Source organism: Rhinatrema bivittatum, chromosome 2, assembly GCF_901001135.1.
Source record: "Rhinatrema bivittatum chromosome 2, aRhiBiv1.1, whole genome shotgun sequence".
Classification (NCBI taxonomy): domain Eukaryota; kingdom Metazoa; phylum Chordata; class Amphibia; order Gymnophiona; family Rhinatrematidae; genus Rhinatrema; species Rhinatrema bivittatum.
This window is the reverse complement of record NC_042616.1, coordinates 747920412-747939193: the sequence shown is the minus strand read 5'-3', so window position 1 is coordinate 747939193 and position 18782 is coordinate 747920412.

Here is an 18782-nt window from a genome sequence, read left to right as displayed (position 1 = left end):
AAACACAAACACAGCTTTGATATTTACCATCCATCTGGAAAACAGCTGTAGTTCACAACATCTGAAAAATACAACATACACCCATAGACTCATTTTCTTTCATTGAACAATAATTAAAAGTTAATTGCAACTCAAGCAAAGTTCCTTTCAGAAGGAATTACTTATCTGATGAGCTCTTTAGGTAGTTGAAAGAACCAGTTTTTCTTTTAATCTGATTTGCTGTTCTCTGTATGAAAGAAAATAAATGGAACAATGTTAACTAAGGTGTTGACAATTCTGCCTATGATCTCTAAGACTCATTAGAAAACTAAAATGTCAAATTTTTTTTAGAACACTTCAGTTATGTTGCATTTTCAGGAATCTGCCTTTGCTCTTTTTCCCTGAGAGATGTGCAGGGTGGGCTCCAAACCCCTTTTCCATTTCACAGGAGACTCAGTAGGAAGGATATTTCCCTCTTCTATTCTTCTCTCCCTTATTGACATTTCTACCTGGTGACTCCTCAGATTCCATCTGAAACTCCTGTAGCCATATAATACCTCAGCTTCTACTGTGGGAGAGTCACTAGCATATGCCAGATGGGCGGGAGATTGCAGAAGCATTATCACCTCTTTTTCTCTGCTGGTTATACCTCCCTCTAAAGCAGCCCTGAATCAATTTGGCCTTGTCCACTGCCTTATCACATTGCTTCTCTTTCTTCAGATTGTCAGACATCATCACCCCAAAGTCTGTCTCCCAGTCCATACACATCAGTCTTTTGTACCTCATGTACAAATCTTTTGGATGTTTTGGATCTTGTTTCTTATGTTCTTAAATGCAAGGTGTGGCATAGGGGGGAAAAATAACTCTTGAAGGAGCAAAGAACTGGAACTCTAAAGACTCCTGGAGTGAGAGGTGGTAAAGAAAGTCCAGGGACGAAGCAACTCCTTGCGAAGTCTTGGAAGAATGAATGAAGAGCCCTTTTATAGGGCAAGCAGGCTGATGTCATTGAGGAGGGCTGCGGAGCTTTTCCTGCCATGGGCCCTTTAAATCTGCAGGAAAGGAACGTGTGGGCACCTAGGAGGAAGATGCCACCAGGAGAGGTGCGGTGGAGACGGCAGTGTCCAGGCCGCGAAGATGTGTCGGCGATCTTCCTGGCTGCATGAAGAACACAGCATTGGCGGCAGCATTCCTCCGCTGTATGATGACAGAGGTGGCACTGGGGGAAGCGGCGTTCCAGGCCGTGAAGAGCGTCGGCAGCATCCCACAAACACATGATGAAGAGGCAGCAGAGACTTGGTGGTGGCAGCAGCAGGAGCTCGAAGACCAGGCAGCATGGCACCAGGGTTGAGTGAGCTGCTCACAGGCCCGACTGTGAGTGTCAAGCGCAAAATTATGCTATGAGAGCCCATTGTAAATCATTTATTTCTGGGTTTCTAAATCTTCTGGAGGATTTGAGGGCAGACTTTCTAAATGCTGTATGGTGGGGGCTTTATATTTTGGATGCTAATTCTTGTTTAGTACCTTTAATTGTAGTGAATCTGCTTTAAGTTGAGTCAACAAAGTTTTCATTATGGAGAACTTCAAATAGAAGAGGCAAGCTCTAAACCTCCAGATGGCCTGCCAATAGACAAAGGCACCTCGGTTAATGCACTGAATAATAGTCACTTTGTTAATTTCTTTTTATATAGAGCACCTTGTTACCACTTGCTGTAATTAGTTATTATCATGTAAGAATACATAATAAAAACAAGCTCTGAAGTTAGTGGGAAGGGTAGGGAGGGAGGGCTTTTAAACAACTGAGATTAGCAAGAGAAAAGCAAAGAAATATAGAAAAACTATAGAAGTATATATACTTGGACCCAGATATTATCTCAAGAATGAATTTGAACATAGCATGTTGAAACATTGTGAGGAAGTTTGTGACATTGACATTTCAATTCTGTGAGAAATACGGTTAATGATGTCCCTTCCTCTGACAGTACAATGATACTATATGTAACAATACAACCAGCACCACTGTTATTACAAACAGAGAGACTCTAATGTGAGTTTTGAAGTTTTCAGCAATAGTAGGAGGAAGGTTGCTCAGAGATCCAGATGAAGAAAACATCTGTAACTTTTGTGAGTTGGCAGTAGCCATTGAAGTGCCAGAGGTAGATATAAAACCAGATATAGGATGTTAACAAGCGAACATGAAAGATTTGGTTTCCTAGATAGTTAAATCTAAATGAGAAAAAGAAAGGTAGTTGAAGAATGGAAATTTGCCATGTATTAGAATGATAATGACCTGCAGCCTGTTGGAGGTTGTCACAAGTGAATGAGTGCAAGAATGAGTTCTGCATAGTTATTCAGTTTCCATAAGAAACAGTGTTTGCATGTGAAAACTTTGAAACAGCAGTTGAATAATCAGGGAAGAGTCAGCTTTTCCTTATAATTGGAGCCAGGTGCCATCCTACTTGAGGGCAGTAAAATTCTTATTCTTCATTGAATGTCTTCAATCTGCCATGACAGTTTGGGGAAATTAATGTAAGCCACGTTTTTATAAAAACTGGAAGTATAGCATTTTCTTGGATCACTTGTTAATTGAGTCTGCTTTTTTATTTCAGTTTAAAATGGTCCTTTTTTTTTTTATTTAGAAGGTTTTGCTGCAAAGATCTGAAACTCCTTAAGCCAGATTGTCATAGACCAATGAAGATGATCCCTTTCCAATCAGAGGGAGAGGCCACAATGCAGACAGTGGAATGTCCCCTTCTAAAACAGGGACTTAGATGAGCAGGAGGAGGGAGGAAAGGGATGAATAAGAGGAGAGAGGTCAGGGAAGGGAGAAATGAGCAGGATTAGTGAGGTTCGGGCCAATGACGACAGAGTAGTATCGGGAGGGTCTTATGCCATTGTCATTTAACAGGCCATTGGCCTACCCTCAGCATTATTATCCCCATACCTGATTGGCTTTGCAGTCTCCCTTACTTTGCCCCTCCTCATTGGTCAGCTTTGTGCTGGACAATTGTGAACTCTTTCTGCAAGCTTAGCTGGCCACAGGAGCCAGCAGGCAATGATCCCAGGTGGGCATACAGCGGGCGAGAGCCGTGATGGCATGTGGAACAGTGGTGATCATCATACAGGGCTCCCCACTCTTTGGTCTAATCAGCCGCATCATGGGAGGTATATATGCAAAATATATTATTAAAAAATAAAGGGGGAGAAATGACGAGCGAGGAGAGTGGAAGAGGGTCTATATGAAGGGATTGTGGAAGTGGTGGCACCGGTGGGTTTTACGGAAGTGAGGTGGGAGTGGAGATGTGGCTCCTCTGGAGGGCATTTGGAATGAGAGGACCCCCATGATGTGGGTGGGGTGGGGAAAAGAGCAGGCATAAGGACTGGTGGATGTGGTGTGATTCCTGAGGCTGCATGATTCAGGGGTGGACCACGCTGGTCCATTGGGATGAGCATTTTCTCTGCTCTTGTTACAAACAGGTGCATGGTGGCATGTAGGACCCTGCATTTTGTGGTATTCATGTGATAGTTAAGAGCACTATCGCACTGTGTCATAAGTTATTTGTTGGTGCAGTGATAGATCAACAAATTGCTAAAAATGTGGTTATGACATGTGCTGCTGAAAGGGAGTCATGTCAATATATAAATATATATTTTTGTAATCCTGATGCTGACACACATTTAAGCTTCATCCACCTGGGGATTCAGTCAATCATTTGAGCCCCTGTCTTTTGTTGATAGGATGGCAGCTCAGGTGTGGGGTAGGATCTTAAAGTCAGGGAACCCTGGCCATTCTCCAGCAGCCTGCTTCTGTTACATAGGATACTATCTCATGTGGAACATATTGGGAGAGCCCCTGGTGTGGCCATCTTGTTAAACTTAACCCAATGGGATGCCCATTTTGAGTGGCCTACACAGTTGTGTTGGACATTCATAGCAATAGTAGTGGGAAGAGCTCATATTAAAAAAAAAAAAAAAAAGAATGTACATATCTGGAGGACTGTAGCAGGTCTCATCCTCATGAGGGTGTTAGCCAAACCAGGCTCCTGAAGAAATTTTTCTTTTGCATTAGGGTATATTAAAGAAAAAAACGGGGTACAACAAGAATGTGCTAAGAGATGGATGACTTTGACCAATATAATTTAATCCATGCAGCCTTTTCTTTCTCTCTAATATGAATTTTCAGTTTAATCAGGCCAGCTAACGCAGTAGCAGACAGGAAAAGAAAAGTGTTGCCTAGGCAGAAGGCATGCGAATAAAAGAGGCAGACCAAGAACAAGTGGGCGACCAGGGCAAAATTATCTGAGACAAGATCCACCAAATATCATTCAGCTAGAGGGCGGTCTGCTGAAAAAAATGAAATTGACGATCTATTTGGCAAGCTCAAAAAGCAGACGAGTCATCGCAGTACTGAATGGCTATAATGCTGGCTGAGTGAGGCTGAACCTGGGCAATCACAAGAACATTCACAACAAAACAGAAGGAGAGCAGCATCCATTTGAGAAGTGTCATGAGCCTACGTTGCCCCCATATGAATATAGTCTTCCTTCAGCAGCATTGATTCAGGCTCAGATTCCTCAGATAGACTCCTGTGACAATAAAATTGCATTAGCCAACATTATGAAACAAAGTGTTCCAAACATTGCCTAAGAAGCAAACTGCTAAAAAAGGGCAGAAGCCTGGCAAAGAGTAGGAGATGACAAATAAAGGTGCCAAAAAAGGGCTTAGGTCAGATGCTGGTGAAATATCGCTCCTCAGGTCATCCAGATCTTCAGCCTTGGAGGACTCCATATGTGGAGTCAACGTACTGGCTCGAGGAGTTCCAAGAAAGATTAAGAAAAATATTTAAAAAATGAATTCATAGACATTTTCGCTGTTGATCAAAGATCAGGATGGGGTAGGTGGCAAAAACATAGAGAAGTTTTTGGGCGAGACAAAGATAAAAACCCCACATATACAAATCTATTAGCAATTGGATTATGGCTTTTTATATTTTTATGAGTGTTGTAGTTCAGAAAGAACCTGGACAGAGTTCCTGTTTGGTCTGGTATCTTGATACCATTATTTGTGTCTACAGGTATTATGCTGGTTGGGCCTGTCTTAATTATGACATTAAGGGGTGGATTTTAAAAGGGTTACGCGCGTAACCCTTAAAAAACACCTCTGCGCGCGCCCAGCCTATTTTGCATAGGCTCGGTGGTGCGTGCAAGCCCCGGTACACGCGTATGTCCCAGGGCTTGCAAAAAGAGGTGGGGCGTGGGGGGTCCGGGGTGGTCCAGGGGGCAGGGTGGGGCATGGCCTGAGCCACCAGGCACAGCGGCCATTTACCTTCAACAAAGGTAAGGGGGGGTTCTTGGTAGGGCTGGGGGGAGGGTTATGTAGGGGAAGGGAGAGGAAGGTGCGGGGGGGGGGGGTGGAAGGAAAGTTCCCTCCGAGGCCGCTCCGATTTCGCAGCGGCCTCGGAGGGAATGGAGCCAGGCTGCACAGCTCGGCGTGGGCAAGTTGCACAATTGTGCACCCCCTTGCGCGCGCCGACCCTGGATTTTATAACATGCAAGCGGCTGCACGTGCATGTTATAAAATCGGGCGTAGATTTGTTTGCACCGGGTTGTGCGAACAAATCTGCGCCCGCGCGCAGATTTTAAAATCTGCCCCTAAGTTCAGAAAGAGCAAGACTGATGATAGATCCTTTGGTAGCATAGTGTTATCAATTTGTATCTGGATAAGATGAATGTTAAGAGATTGTTTAATATGGACAGATGTGTCCAGCTCTGCAAAAGTTGAGTTCTACTAGGTGTTCTAAGCAAGGTACATAGAGGCAGGCTTGTAGATAATATAACTCCAGGGCATATACTGGAACCTGTGCAAGCTCTGACATGCTTGGGTTGTGGAGCTGCCCATCCAGTTTCTTAATGAAGCCAAAAAGACAAGCACGGTGTTCACAGGCAACTCCTTAGATCAGTGGTTCTCAACCCTGTCCTGGGGACCCCCTAACATGCAAATTTTCTCTCATGCATATTCATTGTGGATATCCTGAAAACCCGACTGGCTGGGGGGGGGGGGGTGTCCTCAGGACAGGGTTGAGAACCACTGCCTTAGATCCACTGAGGTCACTCTCCCATTAGGCTTGTCACTATGGCCTCAATGTTAAAAAAAAAAAATCCATTTCCTGATATTGCAAAATTTCTTTATGATGGTTTTAATATAGGAACATAAGAACATTCCATACTGGGTCAGACTAAGGGTCCATCAAGCCCAGAATCCTGTCTCCAACAGTGGCCAATCCAGGCCATAAGAACCTGGCAAGTACCCAAAAACTAAGTCTATTCCATGTTACTGTTGCTAGTAATAGCAGTGGCTATTTTCTAAGTCAACTTAATTGATAGCAGGTAATGGACTTCTCCTCCAAGAACTTATCCAATCCTTTTTTAAACCCAGCTACACTAACTGCACTAACCACATCCTCTGAATACAAATTCCAGTGATTAATTGTGTTTTGAGTGAAAAATAATTTTCTCTGATTAGTTTTAAATGTGCTACATGCTAAGTTCATGGAGCGCCCCCTAGTTCTTCTGTTATCTGAAAGAGTAAATAACAGATTCTTATTTACCCGTTCTAGACTTCTCATGATTTTAAAGACCTCTATCATATCCCCCACAATCCATCTCTTCTCCAAGCTGAACAGTCCTAAACTCTTTAGTCTTTTCTCATAGGGGAGCTGTTCCATCCCCTTTATCATTTTGGTTGCCCTTCTCTGTACCTTCTCCATCGCAACTATATCTTTTTTGAGATGTGGCGACCAGAATTGTACACATTATTCAAGGTGCGGTCTCACCATGGAGCGATACAGAGGCATTATGACATGTTCCATTTTATTCACCATTCCCTTTCTAATAATTCCCAACATTCTGTTTGTTTTTTTTTGACTGCCACAGCACACTGAACTGACGATTTCAATGTGTTATCAGCTATGACACCTAGATGTCTCAGGTGGTAGCTCCTAATATGGAATCTAACATCGTGCAACTATAGCATGGGTTACTTTTCCCTATATGCATAACCTTGCACTTATCCACATTAAATTTCATCTGCCATTTGGATGCCCAATTTTCCAGTCTCACAAAGTCTTTCTGCAATTTATCACAATCCGCCTGTGTTTAACTACTCTGAATAATTTTGTATAATCTACAAATTTGATTACCTCACTCGTCGTATTCCTTTCCAGATCATTTATAAATATATTGAAAAGCACGGGTCCCAATACAGATCCCTGAGGCATTCTACTGCCCACTCCCTTCCACTGAGAAAATTGTCCATTTAATCCTACTCTCTGTTTCCTGACTTTTAGCCAGTTTGTAATCCACGAAAGGACATCGCCACGTGTCCCATTACTTTTTACTTTTCCTACAAGTCTCTCATGAGGAACTTTGTCAAATGCCTTCTAAAAATCCAAATACACTACATCTACCGGTTCACCTTTATCCACATGTTTATTAACTCCTTCAAAAAAGTGAAGCAGATTTGTGAGGCAAGACTTTCCTTGGGTAAAGCCATGCAGCATTTATTCCATTAAACCATGCCTTTCTATATATTCTGTGATTTTGATATTTAGAACACTTTCCACTATTTTTCCTGGCACTGAATTCAAGCTAACTGGTCTTTAGTTTCCCGGCTCGCCTCTGGAGCCCTTTTTAAATATTGGGGTTACATTAGCCACCCTCCAGTCTTCAGGTACAATGGATGATTTTAATGATAGGTTACAAATGTTTACTAATAAGTCTGAAATTTTATTTTTGAGTTCCTCCAGAACCCTGGGGTGTATTCCATGCGATCCATGTGATTTACTACTCTTCAGTTTGTCAATGAGGCCTACCACATCTTCTGGGTTCACCATGATCTGGTTCAGTTCTTCTGAGTCATTACCCATGAAACCTTCTCCGGAATGGGTATCTCCCCAACATCCTCTTCAGTAAACACAAAAGCAAAGAAATAGTTTAATCTTTCCGCAATGGCCTTATTTTCTCTAAGTGACCCTTTAACCCCCCGATCATCTAAGGGTCCAACTGACTCCCTCACAGGCATTCTGCTTCAGATATATTTTAAAAAGTTTTTACTTTGAGCTTTTTCCTCTACAGCCAATGTCTTTTCAAATTCTCTCTTAGCCTGTCTTATCAATATCTTATATTTAACTTGCCAATGCTTATGCCTTATTCTATTTTCTTCTGTTGGATCCTTCTTCCAATTTTTGAATGAAGATCTTTTGGCTAAAATAGCTTCTTTCACATCCCCTTTTAACCATGCCGACAATTGTTTTGTCTTCCTTCCACCTTTCTTAATGTGTGGAATACATCTGGATTGTGCTTCTAGGATGGTAATTTTTTATAATGTCCATGCCTCTTGCACACTTTTTACCTTTGTAGCTGCTCTTTTCAGTTTTTTTCTATTTTTCTCATTTTATCAAAGTTTCCCTTTTGAAAGTTTAGCACGAGAGCTGTGGATTTTCTTACTGTCCCCCTTGCAGTCATTAATTCACATTTGATCATATTATGATCACTATTGCCAAGTGGCCCCACCACCATTACCTCTCTCACCAAATCCTGTGCTCCACTGAGAATTAGATCTAAAATTGCTCCCTCTCTTATTGGTTCCTGAACCAATTGCTCCATAAAACTGTCATTTATTCCATCCAGGAACTTTATCTCTCTAGCATTTTCCAATGATACATTTACTCAGTCAATATTGGGGTAATCCTCTGTTTTCAGTGAAGAGATGATCGAGACATAGTGTCCATTTTGAGATGGTTATGACTCTAAGTTTAATGATGTTCTCACGCCCCTGAGGAAGCTGTACTGTGAAATCCAGCCGTGTTGGGCTGTTTGTTTACAACACTAAATAATCTATTATTCACATTCTCTGAGGATTGAGGACAATTTTATTAATACTTAAAAAATTGAAAAAAAAAAAAAGAAGTTTGACTATAAATTTTGCATTAAATATTTTTTCGAATGTGAATGATTAAAAGACTGGTTGGTTGCTTTTGAAGTCACACAATGTCAGGCTAGCTGACACCTTCATTTAGACTATATATAAAGATTTTTTGGTTTCCACTTTTTTGTTGTGATTGTAATTGAAATCTCCCATTATTACTGCACTAACAATTTAGGCCTGGATATATCAAAATGCACTAAATATCGCATGCGATAGGAAAAGGAGTGTTTTTTATGGTAATTGGCAGTTTATTGCATTTTGTGCTAATACCTATATTAAACACTATCTTAGTGCAAATTGCGATAACTTTTTTGCACTTTCCATAAGTGCCAGAATTGTTGTATTTCCTACATACAACTCCTGGAGAGCCAGCCTAGCTATCAGGGCCCTCCTACCACCACTGAGAGGGGAGAGAGAGAGTCTAGCCATTAGGGGTGTGCATTCGGTCCCTACATATTGGCAATCCGCAACGGATGTGCCAATATTCGTTGTATTCGTGGGGAAGCGAAACGTATCGCGATTCCCCACGGATACAACAAATTTTCGCCGAATTATTCGGCCACCAATTTAAACAAACCCCCACCCTCCTGATCCCCCCCAAGACGTACCAAAACTCCCTGGTGGTCCAGCGGGGGGTCCGGGAACCATCCCCTGCACTCTCACACCCTCGGTACCAGTTCAAAATGGCGCCGATAGCCTTTGACCTGCTATGTCACATGGGCTACCGGTGCCATTGGTCAGCCCTTGTCACATGGCCATCGGCACCATCTTGTGCTCCTGCCATATGACAGGGGCTGACCAATGGCGTCGGTAGCCCCTATGACATAGTAAGGGCAAGGCTATCGGCGCGATTTTGGTTCCTGGCATCCAACGGCACGAGTGCAGGAGATCGCTTCCGGACCCCCGCTGGACCCCCAGGGACTTTTGGCCAGCTTGGGGGGGCCTCCTGACCCCCACAAGACTTGCCAAAAGACCAGCGGGGGTCCGGGAGTGATATCCTGCACTCGGACCGTATTGCCAATATTCAAAATGGCGCTGGCGCTACCTTTACCCTCACCATGTCACTGACCGTCAGCGCCTGTGACATAGTGAGGGCAAAGGCTAGCGCAGGCGCCATTTTGAATACTGGCAATACGGCCCGAGTGCAGGAGGTCGCTCCCAGACCCCGCTGGACTTTTGGCAAGTCTTGTGGGGGTCAGGAGGCCCCCCCCAAGCTGGCCAAAAGTCCCTGGGGGTCCAGCGGGGGTCTGGGAGCAATCTCCTGCCCTCGTGCCATCGGGTGCCAGGAACCAAAATGGTGCCGATAGCCTTGCCCTTACTATGTCACAGGGGCTACCGACGCCATTGGTCAGCCCCTGTCATGTGGCAGGAGCACAAGATGGCACCGATGGCCACGTGACAGGGGCTGACCAATGGTTTCGGTAGCCCCTGTGACATAGTAGGGCAAAGGCTATCCGCCATTTTGAACTGGTACAGAGGGTGTGAGAATCTCCCGGAGCCCCCGCTGGACCACCAGGGAGTTTTGGTAAGTCTTGGGGTGGACAGGAGGGTGGGGGTTTGTAGTAAATTTAATTTTAGCCGGGTAACGAATAGGATTAGACGTATAACCGTATTGGGAGGCCATACGGACGTATACAACGATTCTGCCACCCGACGAATACGTATCCCGAATGCAACGTATGGCGTCCCTCTGCACATCACTACTAGCCATAATGCTCTCACACTAGATATGTATTTATATATTATGGGAAGCCCTCCTAGTAACTCGAGGTGAGGGTTAGGTATTAGTGTAAGTGTTAGGGGCCACTTTAACATTCAAAGAGAGACTTACAAACAGAACAGTGCTCTCTTGTGAAGATTTGATGAACTTCGGAGTGAGGAAACTCACCCAAAGATGAGATTTGTGCAATGTTCTCTCAACCTAGCTTCATGGACTCTACCTGAGTAACATTAAGAGACAGCACTGGGAAGGTCTGATTGCCACACATGGTGCATTCTCTGAGACTTTGAGTCCTGCCTGTATGACAATGTTCTTCTTGGTGAATTATAATTTACCCCTGAAGAAGCTTTTTTCGGTGAAACACTGGCCATGTTGGGCTTGTGGTTCAAGAATAATATAGACTGTTGTGATATTGCTTTTATATGCTTTAAAAAAATCTCAGAAAAATTCCCCATTTTTAGAGGTGAATGATTGAACTGACTGGGTGGTCCTTGCCTACCACAGCAGGACACACTGACAGAGTTGTTGGCACCTTCTTTTGATTAATAAATATTGTTTTATTGGTTTGAGGCTTTACTGTTTTTATTTCAATATGCTATTTGGGCCCCCTCTATGGTGTAATCTGTTATCTGTTTTAGGGTCTCCTTTGACTCTTTTTGTTGTCGAAACACTCTTGAAAGAGAAATTACTACTTACCTGATAATTTCCTTTTTTCAATGAAGACAGGTTTATCCACACCACTGGGTTATGCACTTCTACCAGCAGATGGAGACGGAGCAAAGCTGACGTCATGGAATATATACACCTGCACTGATATCAGCCTTCTAATATTCTCTGCAAAAGCCAGCTTTGGACAACTAAACAATACTTGATCATAACTATTAACAGACAACCATTCAAACACTCAGTTAACAGGAAAACACTGAGTTCAGACAAGGAGTGTAATAACATTAATCTAGGGACTGGATCTGACATTTACAGGTAATTCCCAAAGATGCAGTCACTCAGAAAGACAATAGCACCACCATCTGGCAGCCAAGGGCAAGAAGATAGATTAACCTGTCTCCATAAAGAAAGGGAAATTATTAGGTAAGTAGTAATTTCTCCTTCCTTAGCATTAAGACAGGTTAATCCACACCAGTGGGATGTTCCAAATCTACTTCCGAAGAGGGCGGGAGGCTGCACCCCCCAGGCCTGCACATCTAGGTGGTAATGCATGGACAAGGTATGTAAAGGAGGACCCCATTACAGCTCGGAAAATCTCGATGGAAAAGGATAATCTAATCTTTGCCCATGTTATTGCCTGAACCCTAGTGGAATGAGCCCTATCCTGACTATGCAACAGCTTCTCAGCAGGCTATCATAGTCTGTGATGCCGGCTCCCCCGTATTCTCCCTCCATGGAGAATAAACAGCCAGTCTGTCTTCTTGAGAGTTTTAGAAACCACCAAATACCTCATGATATGCTGCTTTACATCCAAGGTCCATAATAGATGATATTCATCCACATCTCTTTCCCTGTGCAGTGTCGGCAAGGAAATTAATTGATTCAAAGGGAAATCAATTGATTCAAATAAAAATCAGAGACCCCCTTTGAAAAGAAAGACAGAAGAGTACACATCTGGATTGCCCCCGGAGTTAATCACAGGAACTGTTCCTGGTTAAAGAGAGCCCACAGTTTGGAAACTCTATGCACAGAACACCATCCTCAAGTAAGTAACCTCAAGGAGAGGCTACACAGAGGTCACAAGGTGGGACCCACCGGAAAATCCAGAACCAGATTAAAACTCCACACAGGCACTGGCAACTGCAAGAGGTAATGAAGATACTTCACCTCTTTCAAGAACTGGGCCAAATCCAGCTGAGCCGACAAGGGTTCACCGTTCACATGACCTCTGAAACAGGCAAAAGTTGCCACCTGTATCTTCAAAGAATTAAGGGCCAGACCCTTAAACAATCCATCCTGCCAAAATCCAAACTGAGCGGGATTTTAACACCAAGCCTCCAATCCTCACCAAACCCAAACATAGGCTAAGGAAGTGGAGAACTTTCACGCTCAAAGCAAGGTGAAAATCACAGCAGTGATATATCCACTCTTCAGCAGGCAAGCCCTCACAAGGACCATATCGTAAGACAAAATAGAGCCGGATCTTCATAAAGAATAGGCCCCTGCCATAGCAGATCCCCATGTACTGGTAATCGGAAAGGAGAGTCCACCAGAAGCCTCAGCAAACCTACATACCATGGCCTCCTGGGGTAATCTGGTGCCACCAGAAGCAACAACCCCATGTGTCTCTCAATCCTCCAAATAATTCTGCCCAGCATGGGCCACGGTGAAAAGGCATATAAAAGGCATATAAAAGCTTACCTTTTGGCCACTCGTAGGCATCAATGTCCAAAATCTTCAGATCTCTCTTGCGACTGAAGAACCAATAAACCTTTGCATTGTGTGATGTTGCCAGCACATCTATAAACGGGAGGCCTCTGCAGCCCACTATGAGCTGGAATGCTTTGTTTAACAATTGTCATTCTCATGGATTCAGACTCGGTATGCTGAGAAAATTGGTTCATACATTGTCTTTTCCTGCAATGTGTGAAGCTTAGCTCTCCTGAAAATGTATTTTTGCCCATTCCATGAATTGAGCTATTTACTGCTACCTTGCTGGCTCTTGGTTCCTCCCTGGCAATTGATGCAAGCCACCATTGTTGCATTGTCTAACATCATTTGGACCGCACGACCCTGCAAGTGGTCAATGCATTGCAAGCATGCCAACCGAACAGCACAAGCTTCCAGCCGATTGATGCTCCAGAGAGACTCCTCTGTACTGCAGCATCCCTATGCTGTCAACTCCTGACAGTGAGCCTCCTAACCCTGGGGGCCCACATCCATCGTGAGTACTAACCAGTCCAGTGTTCGTAGAGGGACGCTCTTCCTTAGCTGATCTGCTTGCAATACCACTGCAGTTGGATGCTCATCTCCACTCTTAACTAAAGCTGTATCGAGTAGTCCTGAGACTGTGGACTCCAACGTGGAAGTAGTATGCACTGAGGAGGATGCATATGTGCCCTTGTCTACCTCTAGAGTGGCTGCCATCAACCCGAGCACCTGTAGATAAGACCAAATTGTCAGGTGTATTATTTCTGTCAATAATCGCACCTACGCCATCAGCTTTTGAATGTGTATCCTTAGCAGAAACACCGTATCTTGCTTCATGTCTGAACATCAAGATACTCCAGTGTCTGGGATGGCTGCAGATTGCTCTTGGTCAGGTTCATTACCCAAGCTAGTTCCTGTAGCAAGGAGATCACCTTGTGTGAGGCCTGAACTCTTTCATGCTCTAGGCCCGAATTAGCCAATCGTCTAAGTATGGGTGGACCAGAATGCCATCTTTTCTCAACACTGCCGCTACCACTATCATGACCCTGGAGAAGGTTTTGGGCATGGTGGCCATTAGAAGGGTAGCACTTGAAACTGATAATGTCATCCCAAAACAGCGAAATGTAGAAAATTGTTAATACTCCAGCTGGACGGGAATATGAAGATATACCTCTGACAATCCAGAGATGTAACAAATTCCCCCAACTTTACTTCTATTATCAGTGTGTGTAAAGTTTCCATGCAGGAACGAGTCACTCACAAAAGCCAGATGACTTCCTTGAGATCCAGGATGGGGCAAGGAACCCTCCTTCTTGGGTACAATGAATAAATGGAATATCAGCCCGTATTTTCTTATGATATGGTCAATGGGATCACATTCCGCAGGCTGAGGATTCTTGACAGTAAACGCCACTGCCTGTCTCTTCTGTGGAGTGCTGCAGGGAGACATCAGAAAAACATCCTGAAGAACACTGAGAAACTCCAGAGAAACTCCATCTCTTATCATCTCCAGAACCCACTAGTCTGATGTGATCTCAACCCACCTCCGCTATTTAAAAAAAAATAAAAATAAAAAGGAGACAGCTGACCTTATCATCTATCTCCTGTTCCTGGGGGTGGGTCACCACACCCTCATTGAGGAGGGTCAGGGACACTGCTGCTCGAGCTCATGCCCTATCTGGGCTGCCTGGGACAAAGGACTGAGATCTACCCAAGGTCGAGCCCTCTGAGAAGCCGCTCCTCTGTAGGATCTAAAATGTTTGAAAATCCCTAGCACAACCTCTTACGCCAAGTGAGCTCAGCACCTGTTTTTAATCCTCTGATAACTGAAGAACCTGGGATTCACCCCCACGTATTGCCATTTTTCTAAATAACTCCCAAAGAAGAGTGATCCTTTAAAAGGCAATTTCATAGGATTAGATTTTAAAATTGAATCAGCCAATGAATTCCTCAGCCACAGCTGATGCCTGGTCGCTTTCACTGAACTCAACCCTCTGGCAGAAGTTTGGACCAGGTCACCCGCAACTGCCAAAAAGGCGATGCCTGTTCCATCACTGCCCTGGAATTCAAACCAGACTCATTGACTTCCTGAGAGAAAGAAGCAAGAAAGAGTGAGCAACCAGGAAGCAGCACTAGGCTATCTGTTTAAGGATAGCCTCAATTCTCCTATCCTGCACATCCTTCAATGTCATTCCCCCTTCTACAGGGATAGTCATCCACTTGATGGCACCAGCGCATCTACTTTCAGAGGGCATAATTGCTCTCTCTTGCTACTGGATCCAGGAGGTACAGCACTTCCAAGACTTGTCCCCCTTTAAAATTAGCTTCCGGGGTGCCTTCATTATCCATGTTATCTGGGTGACCTGCACCAGATCTAGATGTATTCCGATGCTTACCTATGGCACCAGGTATGCAGAAACCACAGCCTGCGATCCTGAAATTTTAGGTTTGGCCAGAGCCACTGACTGCTCCTGAAGAAAGGACTGCACACCCTTGCGCCCTAGGCAGACCAATGTAATACCACCCCTACAAAACTCACCTTGAATTGAAAGTGGTCCTCTTACAGTGGGAGATATATAGGAGCTGATGTAATAATACCCGAGGCAAAACAGGCGCTCAATATTTGCACGGGTTTTGATCACCATGCATGGCTGAAGCTGCCATTTTCATGGGATGTAAAAAAAAAAAACAAACAATTATGCAAATGGCTTGCATATAGAAATCCATGCACGTACGGAAAAATGCGCGTATCTATGTGTGGTACAGGGCCTATGTAGTAAGTGGCCGCATCCATGCTCAAAACCCGTGCTGATAATCCATGAATAAAAGTGAGAGAGCGAGCAAACGAGTCTCCCTATTGTTGAGCCGGAGGTGGACCCTTGGCCCGAGGTGGGGTTGACGGTACCCGTAGGGCAAGCTCCACGGTTCCCCACCGTCGTGATGCGGAGCAGACTAGGAGACGGAGGCTGACTGGAGCTTCACCAATACCAGCCCACGTTCCCCACAGGTTGAGCTCTTGGGTGCCAGGGCCGGCAGGTCTTAGGCAGGCCTCTGTCAGACGACTCCCAATGGATGTTGTAGCAGGTAGCCAGGGACCAGCAGAGGTATCAAAGGGATTGAAGCAGGTCCGGACGAGGCTGGGATCTAGAGACCTGGGAGCTGAGGATGGGCCAGGAATAAGAACAGGTGACGCCCAGGTAGTAGAAGGCTGGAGCTTGAGAGGGCCGAAGGCGTAGTCAAGAACAGGCTGGAGTCGAGGCAGGCGGCAGAGCTAGTCAAGGTGCAAAGTTCCAACAAAGCAAGGGTCAAAGCCAGAGGTCAGTCCTGAGAATAGTTCCAATGAAGCAAAGGTCAAAGCCAGAGGTCAATATCATGAGGTATTTGGAGGTTTCTAAACCTCTCAAGAAGACAGACTGGCTGTTTATTCTCCACGGAGGGAGTAAACAGGGGGAGCCGGCATCACGGGCTATGATAGCCTGCTGAGAAGCTGTTGCATAGTCAGGATAGGGCTCATTCCATTAGGGCTCAGGCAATATCATGGGCGAAGATTAGATTATTGTCTTCCATCAAGATTTTCGGAGCTGCTCCTTTACATACCTTGTCCATGCATTACCACCTAGATGTGCAGGCCTGGGAGGATGCAGCATCCCGACCCCTTCGGAAGTAGATTTGGTACATCCCACTGGTGTGGATTAACCTGTCTTAATGCTCAGGAAGGAGAAATTACTACTTACCTGATAATTTCCCTTTCTTTAATGGAGACAGGTTAATCTACCTTCTTGCCCTTGGCTGCCAGATGGTGGTGCTAATGTCTTCAGATCCAGTCCCTAGATTAATGTGGTTACACTCCTTGTCTGAACTCAATGTTTTCCTGTTAACTTGAGTGTTTGAATGGTTGTCTGTTAATAGTTATGATCAAGTATTGTTTAGTTGTCCAAAGTTGGCTTTTTCAGAGAATACTGGTGGGCTGATGTCAGTGCAGGGGTATATATACAGTGACATCAGCTTTGCTCCGTCTCCATCTGCTGGTAGAAGTGCATAACCCAGTGGTGTGGATAAACCTGTCTTCATTGAAGAAAGGAAATTATCAGGTAAGTAGCAATTTCTCCTTCAAGAGTATTTCAACAACAAAAAGAGTCAAAGGAGACCCCAAAATAGATTTATTTTTTATTTATTTAGGTTTTTTATATACCGGCATTAATGATAAGATCACATCATGCCGGTTTACATTTGAACAAGGAGTGCAGAATAACAATAAAACTGAAACTAGTGCCTAGGATTACACCATAGAGAGGGCCCAAATAGCATATTGAAAAAAATGTATTGGTCAACAGTAAAGCCTCAAACCAATAAAACAATATTTATTAATCAAAAGAAGGTGCCAACATGTCTGTCAGTGTGTCCTGCTGTGGTAGGCAAGGACCACCCAGTCAGTTCAATCATTCACCTCTAAAAATGGGGACTTTTTCTGAGATTTTTGTTTAAAGCATATAAAAGCAATATCACAACAGTCTATATTATTCTTGAACCACAAGCCCAACATGGCCAGTGTTTCACTGAAAAAAAGCTTATTCAGGGGTAAATTATAATCCACCAAAAATAACATTGTTATACAGGCAGGACTCAAAGTCTCAGAGAATGCACCATGTGTGGCAATGATATCTTCCCAGTGCTGCCTCTTGATATTACTCAGGTAGAGAGTCCATCAAGCTAGGTTGAGAGAACATTGCACAAATCTCATCTTTGGGTGAGTTTCCTCACTCTGAAGATCATCAAATCTTCACAAGAGAGCACTGTTCTGTTCGTACGTCTCACTTTGAATGTCAAAGTGGCCCCTAACCCCTACACTAATACCTAAACCTCACCTCGAGTAACTAGCTGGGCCTCATATAGAGGTATAAATACCTAACTACTAGAAGGGCCTTATAGCTAATCTCTCTCTCTCTCTATCCCAGTGGTTATAGGTAGGAATTGCGACACTTGCCACAAAGTATGAAAAGTTATCGCACTCTGCAGTAATACCTCTGCAAAGTGCTGAGATAGTGTACTTTGCGATAAATAAGCTATAACCATAAAACACGCTCCTCTTCCTATCGCATGCGAATGTACATATTTTCAGTATTTTGTAACAGTTGAACTTTGGAATTCAATGTTAAGACAGATGTTTCTAACTCAGTAATTTTCTTACTATGTTATTCAATGGAAGATCTATTAGTATTAATTAAAGAAGAAAGATGAGCATTTACTTGAGGGACATTAGAATCCAATTTAGCTAACATCCTCCACAAATCAATAATTTATCGCAAAGTGTAACAGTAATAGGTTCTTCAGGACATTGTTGTGCCCTATCCGAATTAGATAACAAAACAGACTCACTCACTGTTCGAAGATGTTGATCTGTAGGGATCGTCACGGATTGAGAGATCCCTGTTGGGGACTCACATTCATTCCGATGAGGATTTAATAACTCTTCTGGTTGATAAACTTCACTGGATAAGTCCCTGGATGGTTGTGGAGGAGGAGGACCACTGCCAGGACTCAAGGAGGCACTAGAAGTGCCTACAATGCAGTCACTAATTGGCATTTCACTGACTCTAATCAAGTGAGCATCCATAGGGCCAAGATTATGTTGAATAATTGGAGAGGAGGTAACAATTTTGGCCTCTCTCTTCTTTCCCATTTAAGCAGCCAAATAGACAAAAAAATGAGGAAACTGAACAAATCC